This window comes from Pygocentrus nattereri, chromosome 29, assembly GCF_015220715.1.
Source record: "Pygocentrus nattereri isolate fPygNat1 chromosome 29, fPygNat1.pri, whole genome shotgun sequence".
Taxonomy (NCBI): domain Eukaryota; kingdom Metazoa; phylum Chordata; class Actinopteri; order Characiformes; family Serrasalmidae; genus Pygocentrus; species Pygocentrus nattereri.
Window position 1 is genome coordinate 17945131 of NC_051239.1, and position 8879 is coordinate 17954009.

At 42.8% G+C, this 8879-nt stretch overlaps 1 protein-coding gene across 2 annotated transcripts in view; it reads right to left on the bottom strand.

Moving 5' to 3' along the window:
- prickle2a (prickle homolog 2a) overlaps positions 1-5459 on the bottom strand; it is a 59184-nt gene extending 53725 nt beyond the window's left edge. For both annotated transcript variants that reach the window (XM_037536180.1, XM_017683924.2), the window contains exon 1: positions 5119-5459. The gene's annotated coding sequence lies outside the window, so the exon portion shown is untranslated. The remainder of the gene's footprint in view (positions 1-5118) is intronic.
- Positions 5460-8879: the final 3420 nt, after the last annotated feature.

An 8879-nucleotide genomic window follows, 5' to 3' on the forward strand; every position in this document is an offset into this window, starting at 1 on the left:
CTCACTCTTCAGTACGACCCATTCTATGGTCAGTGTTTTGTCAAAGGAGATTGCATGGCTATGTGCTGGATTTTATATACCTGTTAGCAATGGCTGTGGCTATAACACCTGAAATCAATCATTAGGAGGGGTGTCCACATAGTTTTGGCCATATAATCTTGATGTTGATGGGAATATATCCATTTTAGCCCTGTCCACCAATGAGGTATGCATCTTTTGCGTTCTCTGTTAAGATATGAATATAAACGCAACTGAGGCTTTTTCATTGTGCTCATAAGTTAATCTATATGCAGATGTGCAAACCAGTAAACCATAGAATAAATATTAATACATCTGTGCCATGTGCAGCTGGGGCAATGGCCAGTGTTGGATCATTTCAGGGCTGAAAGCTTGAGATTCTGAACTTGTCAGCCAAATCCAACTAAACCAAATTTCAGAACATGTTGATAGCCTTCTGCATTTCCAACATGCTCTGTGCTCTTTCCAAAAAAATGACCATATTAAGTTTGATACAATACTGATATTCACTGAAGATTTAACAGTTTAAATGGCTAGGATTTAACATAACAAGCCAAATTATTCCAGGAGAGCAGATGTGTCCATAATGTAAAGTGCAGGGCTCTTTGTAAACATAAGAACGGATGTTAAGATCTCATTGCTAGCCGGATATAGCCAGCCACTACTGGCTCCTTGCAGACTACCCGGGCATGACGCAATTTCACAGTAGGCTAGCATCCAGCATCAAAATTTCAAAAGAAAGATGGTGAAGCGAGAGGCGGACTTGGAACAATGTGCCTTTCTTTTTGCTCTCAATGACGTGGCCCCCTACCTAAGCAGGAGCCGAACGAGCTCAGATAGGCTCTGAGGTATGTGGGTGTGTACATGTGTGCGTTTTGGTAAGAAAAGATCAGGTCGAAAGATGAGCAAAGAAAAAGGGAAGGGGGCAAAATGAAATATTTACGACTTTTGCATAAAGCAATAGTCATTTAACGCAATACAATTATGTGCCAAAAGCAAAAACAAATCATTTCTGTGATGTGCTTCAAGCTCCCAGCAAATATAAATGAGCCCGAGTCGATGATGTGCCCTTATGCAAAATGTGTGCTCTCGTTTGTGTATAATGGATTGTGTTTGTCATCCATATGAATTTCAATCATTTTCATGCACTCCCATTATACAGAGCGACCTGGCAGAGAGGATGACATCATTAGCTCAAAATTGAAGTCCGGAATAGGAGCATCGGGTGCGTAATACCGTTTCATATTTATGGACAGTGTGACGTATGTTCATGTGTGCTCGCGCAAAGTTGTGGGTGTGAGGAGAGAAGAGAGATCAGAAAATATCTAGAAGTCACAAGCCTGCTCCTATTACAGCTCATTACTTACAGCTCAAAAACTCTCCACCAACATTCATTCTCTCAAAATCTGATCAGCTAAGGGTGGGATGCATAAACTTTACAAAGTTCCAAAGTTCCTCAACACAATTAATGCAAACTTCATCCCAAATGGAAATACATGGCAATGCTTGGACTTCTCCATAAGGCATAACGGCACTACATAGTAAATTAGTGCAGGTGCTCAATCCTGGTACTGTGGCTCTACCACCCTGTAGAGTTTAGCTGCAATACAAATCTAGCACAGCTGATAAGGGAAACTTTGAGGGGCCTAAATATTTGAGCCAGCTGTGTTAGATCCAGACCTTTCCAGGGTAATAGGTCTTTCGGGACCCTTGCATTAACAGCTAGGCTAATCATAAACCTCAATCCAGGTGACCAAGATGTGCACACTAATATATAATCACAGAAAGTTACTACATCAAAGTTACGAATGTATTAGCTGATACCAGAGACCACAGTTTTCTGGAAGTGCTGAGATAAGAACCGTTTTTGTTTAAATCAAGTCATGGAAGAGAGGTACATGCAGAGTTTTGTAAGGCAAACTTATCCCCTAAGGACTTTTGAGATTCACCACTATTGCAGCACCACCAACATTACATATAATGCGGTGGTTTTGGAAAGAAAATGAAATGACTCTAAACCCTAATTACAATATAGCAACCCCTGGTTCCCATCACCACCTTTATAAAGTTCTCTACAATGAACGATTTAAAATCAAACCACACTCTTTACAGCTAAACCTTTGAATTAAGTAGGACATGAAACATATATATATATATATATATATATATATATATGTGTGTGTGTGTGTGTGTGTGTGTGTGTGTATGTATGTATGTATATATATATATATATATATATATATATATATCGCTGCTGTCGGAAGAAAACCTTGTATCTCCAAAATAGTAATTTTACAGGAGAAGGAAAAAACATACTTTACTTTCAATGTAAGTCAATGGAACCAGAATTTTTCCCATGGCATTTTGGGTAATTTCTTTTAGGCCATTCATCATAAAATTTACACACAATGTAAAGAGTAACAGATACTTTCAAATTATGTCAAAAACTGAAAAATGACAAAAATGGAGATACAAAGTTTTCTTCCAACAACAGCCATATGTATATTTTATATATATATATATATATATATATATATATATATATATATATATATATATATATTTATATATGTGTAATATATATATTACACACTTTTGTTATATAATTCATTATCTTTAAGATTTATATGTACATTTGTTATATTTTGGACAGCTCAATACAAATATATATATATATATATATATATATATACATACTTATATAACTATGTTAAAATATAACTATACATACATATAAATCTTAAAGATAACGAATTATATAACAAAAGTGTGTAATACAATTAACTATCAATGCTGCCATTTTGTCAAAGACATCACTTAATATTTATTGCATAATGGATTCATATGACTTATGAAAGGACTGATTCCCACACACACACACACACACACACACACACACACACACACACACACACACACACATTTGGCTCAGTCTGGTCATTGATTGTACAGGCATTTGGTCTAACTGCGTCATGTTATGGCCACTGCGTGTATGTTTATGTGTTTTGCTGCTGTCTCTCAGTTTCAGAGTGTAAAGGTAAAGAAAAAGCATAAAAAGCCGCAGGATAGCAGATGCCCCTCAGGCTGAAAGAGGGGAAAAGTGCGGAGGAGAAGAGCGAGGGAGGGAAGAGGAGGGGAGAGAGAGCGAGCGAGAGAGAGAGATGCTTTAACAGTCATCCCTCTCAACTGTTCTTTCATACATCTCTCACTCCTCTGCAACTGTCGCTTTTTTCTCACTCCATCACTCCCTCTTTCTTTCACACACTCTCTCTCTCTCTCTCTCTCTCACACACACACACACACGCATACACACACACACTCACAGGCAGAAAGATCTCTCAGTTTCCACCCACGCTCTGGCAGAGCAGAGAAGGCTTTGAACAAGCATACACACACACACACACACACACACAGACCCAGCACACTCTTACCCTCCCCACACACCAAAATGAGAATGTGCGTATGTGTGTACCTACCAACAGACACACACTGCGCTCACTCCGTCCCTCCAAACACATGTGTAACGTATGTGTACATACCCACACACTTATACAGGCAGTCTCTCTCCATATCTCTTTCCCTGTGCCTCTCTCTGTCTCTCTCCGTCTCCCTGTCTCTCTCTCTCCCTCTCTGTCTCTCTCGCACTCTCTGCATCACACTGACTGAACTGTAACTGCGCCACAGCAGCTCTCCTGAAAAACTTTCTGGAGATTTCTAGATGCTCCCACATCGACAACCAGTTGAATGTTTCGTCAAAAACAGAAGCAGCATCACATAAGATCACAGTCAATTGATCCCTTATACAGACATTATAGAAGCACAACAAACTTACAAAGCCCTTATCCCGTCAGTGCTTAAACAACCACTGCTTAAGATGATTTAAAGAAGCATATGCAACAAATTATTAATGACAGAGAAAAACATGTAAACATCTGTTTATAACCATCGTTGTTTTAACTGAGGAGTTTTCTTTTATGTAGATAGATAGATAGATAGATAGATAGATAGATAGATAGATAGATAGATAGATAGATAGATAGATAGATAGATAGAGAGGTAGTGTGTGTGTGTGTGTGTGTGTGTATGCATACACTCTCAGTAAAATAGGTTCTATAGAGTACCTATTTGTATTGTAACAGCAGTACATATACAGCAGGTTTTCCATGATACGGTACAACCATTTAACCAGACAGAGAACCATTTATGCAGTCAAGGGTTCTCTAGTAAAGGCAATCATTATGCACTCTTGAAAAAACAATAGGTGCCACAAAGGGTTCCGTGAGCAATGCCATATAAGGTTCCCGGAAGAACCACGTTTGAAAAAAAAACTCATTTGTGTTTGTGAAGAACCTTTGAAGGTTTTGAGAAACCTCACATAATCTAAAGTTCCTTTACTAATTTAAGGGTTCCTCCCGGAACCTTGACATTATGTGGAGGCTTTGTGGACTTTCAAAAGGTTCTTCACATTTGCACATCTCATTTACACAAATGGTTCCCTGCGGAACCGGCCCCTCATTGGCTCTTCAAGGAAAAGGTTCTTCACAATTGCACATCTCATTTACTCAAACGGTTCCCTGAGGAACCAGCCTCTCTACGGTTCTCTAGGAAATCACAGTGACTCTCACAGGAAAGACGATGCCATCATTTTTGGCGCCATTATTTTTAAGCGTGAATAGAGAAAGAAAATGTATAATAATTGATTCTTTGTTTTGGTTAAATAGCTTCTCTCTATAATGGACAATCTGTGATACATAGTTCTTTAAGAAACCGCATAAAAAAGGTTCTATAAAGAGCCCCACTAGTACCAGTAGCAGAACCTTTTTGGAGCACTTTAAAGAACCATATACAACAGGTTTTTTATCGAAGACCATACAAAGAACCAATGATGCATTCAGATGGTTCTCTGGGTTAAAAGATAAACACTGTCTTTACCTAAAGGACCCTTTCAAAATGTAGTGAATGTAAATTAAGTAAAAACTGCATTTGTATGTCCTAGATTTTACACACTTACTCACACAAACACACACACATGCATGCGCACTTACACACTCTCACACCCCCCGATCCATGCAGCAGTTTCATAAGCTGGAAGACACTCACCAGTTTTTTTCTTTCTGTTTTTCCCTCGCTCTGTCTTCCTTGCTGCCTCTCCTGTTGTGTATGTGATGGCAGGGCACAGGGATGAGGCTGGAGAGCGAGAGGCAGAGACAGAGAGAGAGATGCCTGAACTCTTCCTCTTCTCTGACACCCCTGGGGAATGCAGTGGTCTTTCTTTAGTTCTGCGTCTTTTTTCCTTCTCTTACGCTTGGCTCAGCTCAGCATGCGTCTGCCTGGGAGAGTGTGCATGTCCGTGTGTGTGTGTGTGTGTGTGTGTATGTGTGTGTGTGTGTGTGTGTGTGCGCGTGTTGTTATGTGTACGGATGGTAGATGTGAAACAAGCATGCATTCTCTCCTGTAAGAGAGAGATACAGCGAGCACCCGCCCCAACTCTAAAAGCCCTGTAGGTGTGAGTCATCTGCTCTCAGCCAATCAGAGGCCAGCTGAATGACTTTAATTAGAAGCACAAGGGGTGCTCAGAGAGAGAGAGAGAGAGAGAGAGAGAGAGAGAGAGAGAGAGAGTGTGTGTGTGTGTGTGAGTGAGTGAGTGAGTGAGTGAGTGAGTGAGTGAGTGAGTAGAGGGTAGAGAGAGGTGGTGAGGGGAGAGAGAGCAGAGGGGAGACAAGAGAAGCAAAGTGAGAGAGAGGGGAGAAAGAAAGAAATGGGAGAAAGAGAGAGAGAGAGAAAAGAGACAGAAAGGGGAGAGAGAAAAAACAGATGAGAAAGAATGGGGAGAGAGGGGAAAAAGAGAAAGAGAGAAAAGAGAAAGAAAGGGGACAGAGAGAATAAAGAGAATAGGAGGGAGAGGGAGAAAAAACAGATGAGAATGAATGGGGAGAGAGGAGGGTGAGAGAGAGAGAGAGAGAGAGGAAGGGGAGAGAGATGAGGGTGAGAGTGGGGAGAAAGAGAGAAAAGAGAAAGAAAGGAAGGGGAGAGAGAGGAGGGTGAGAGGGGGAGAAAGAGAGAAAAGGGTAGAGAGAAAAGGAAAGAGAAAGAAAGGGGAGAGCGGAGGATGAGAGAGGGAAGAAAAGGGGGGAGAGAGAGAAAGAAAGGGGAGAGAGAGAGAAAAGAGAAAGAAAGGGCACAGAGGGAATAAAGAGAAAAGGAGGGAGAAAAAAACAGATGAGAAAGAATGGGGAGAGAGAGATAGAGAGGAAGGGGAGAGAGATAGAGAGAAACAAGAGAAAGAGAAAGAAAAGGGAGAGAGAAGAGGGTGAGGGAGGGGGGAAAGAGAAAAGAGAAACAAAGGAAGGGGAGAGAGGAGGGTGAGAGGGGAGAAGGAGAGAAAAGAGAAAGAAAGGAAGGGGAGAGAGAGGAGGGTGAGAGAGGGGAGAAAGAGAAAAGAGGAAGAAAGGAAGGGGAGAGAGAGGAGGGTGAGAGGGGAGAAAGAGAAAAGAGAAAGAGAGGAAGGGGAGAGAGAGGGGAGAAAGAGAAAAGAGTAAGAAAGGAAGGGGAGAGAGAGGAGGGTGAGAGGGGAGAAGGAGAGAAAAGAGAAAGAAAGGAAGGGGAGAGAGAGGAGGGTGAGAGGGGAGAAGGAGAGAAAAGAGAAAGAAAGGAAGGGGAGAGAGAGGAGGGTGAGAGGGGAGAAGGAGAGAAAAGAGAAAGAAAGGAAGGGGAGAGAGAGGAGGGTGAGAGGGGAGAAGGAGAGAAAAGAGAAAGAAAGGAAGGGGAGAGAGAGGAGGGTGAGAGGGGAGAAAGAGAGAAAAGAGAAAGAAAGGAATGGGAGAGAGAGGAGGGTGAGAGGGGAGAAAGAAAGAAAAGAGAAAGAAAGGAAGGGGAGAGAGAGGAGGGTGAGAGGGTAGAAAGAGAGAAAAGAGAAAGAGAGCAAGGGGAGAGAGAGGAGGGTGAGAGGGGAGAAAGAGAGAAAAGAGAAAGAAAGGAATGGGAGAGAGAGGAGGGTGAGAGGGGAGAAAGAGAGAAAAGAGAAAGAGAGGACTGGGAGAGAGGAGGGTGAGAGGGGAGAAAGAAAGAAAAGAGAAAGAAAGGAAGGGGAGAGAGAGGAGGGTGAGAGGGGAGAAAGAAAGAAAAGGGGAGAAAGAAAGAAAAGAGAAAGAAAGGAAGGGGAGAGAGAGGAGGGTGAGAGGGGAGAAAGAGAAAAGAGAAAGAAAGAAAGGGGAGAGAGAAGAGGGTGAGAGGGGAGAAGGAGAAAAGAGAAAGAAAGGAAGGGGAGAGAGAGGAGGGTGAGAGGGGAGAAGGAGAGAAAAGAGAAAGAAAGGAAGGGGAGAGAGAGGAGGGTGAGAGGGGAGAAAGAGAGAAAAGAGAAAGAAATGAAGGGAAGAGAGAGGAGGGTGAGAGGGGAGAAAGAGAAAAGAGAAAGAAAGGAAGGGGAGAGAGAGGAGGGTGAGAGGGGAGAAAGAGAGAAAAGAGAAAGAGAGGAAGGGGAGAGAGAGGAGGGTGAGAGGGGAGAAAGAGAGAAAAGAGAAAGAAAGGAAGGGGAGAGAGAGGAGGGTGAGAGGGGAGAAGGAGAGAAAAGAGAAAGAAAGGAAGGGGAGAGAGAGGAGGGTGAGAGGGGAGAAAGAGAAAAGAGAAAGAAAGGAAGGGGAGAGAGGGGAGAAAGAGAAAAGAGGAAGAAAGGAAGGGGAGAGAGAGGAGGGTGAGAGGGGAGAAGGAGAGAAAAGAGAAAGGGGAGAGAGAGGAGGGTGAGTGGGGAGAAAGAGAGAAAAGGGTAGAGAGAGAAAAGGAAAGAGAAAGAAAGGGGAGAGGAGGGGGAGAGCAAGAGTGAGAGAAGGAAGAAATAGAGAGAGCGAGAGAGAGACAGAGCATAATCAAGCATACAAAGGGAGAATGGGAAAAGGAGAGATAGAGGTAGAAAGAGAGAGATACTGAGAGAGGGAGAGAGATAATTAGAGAGAGAGAGAGAGCACTTACACTAGTTCTTCTGCAGTGCTGGTCATCAGTGGCTGAGTGATGAGTGGCCTTTGTGAGTTTGATGGCTGGGGGTAATTTAAGTGAGTTTCATAATGTCAGCGTCGGCCCCTCGTGTGTAAGAGCATTATCTCTGCTGTCAAACACAGGCATGCATGAATACACAAACACATCAGTGCTACACTCTCCACATCCCCAAACACCGGCGTGCGGACTGAGCGGTGGGCCAGTGCGTCAAAGCTGGAACTGACCGAACTCGTGCCCGAGTTGCTGATCAACTGTAATCTAATAGCACGTAAGAAAGAGCCGACTGCGAACTCGATTGGGGATAAATGACCAAGCCGAGAGACGTGGACGGAGTAAGATGAAGTAAGATCAGTGGATGTTAATTCGCCGGTCAGAGCTGGACTGAATGTGTCTTTAATATGATTCCACATTTACAGGAGATCTGATCGAGCGCCCAGTGTCCACCAAGTGTGCAGCACAAAAGAGTTGGACACTAATTCAATAACCCTCACCGCACACACAGAGCTCAACCAGGCCAGCACTGATATCTCCTACTGCCAGACCAACAAATCATAATCAATTTCACAGAGAGAGAGAGAGAGAGAGAGAGAGAGAGAGAAACAGTGAGAAAGAGATCAAAGGAGAGAAAGGGAGCAAAGGGGGAGAAAAATAAGAGAAAGGGGGTGAAAGAGAAACAGAAAGAGGAAGGAAATAGAGGAGTGACAGAAATGACAGAGAAAGCAGGAGAAAGAAAGTGAGAGAGGGAAAGAAATGTAAACAAAGAGAAAGGATGAGAAAGACAAAGAAGCCAAGACAAAGAGGAGAGGGAGAGGGGGAAAGAGAGAGAGAAGCCAAGAGAGAGAAATAGAGACTGACGAAAAGAGAGTGAGAAA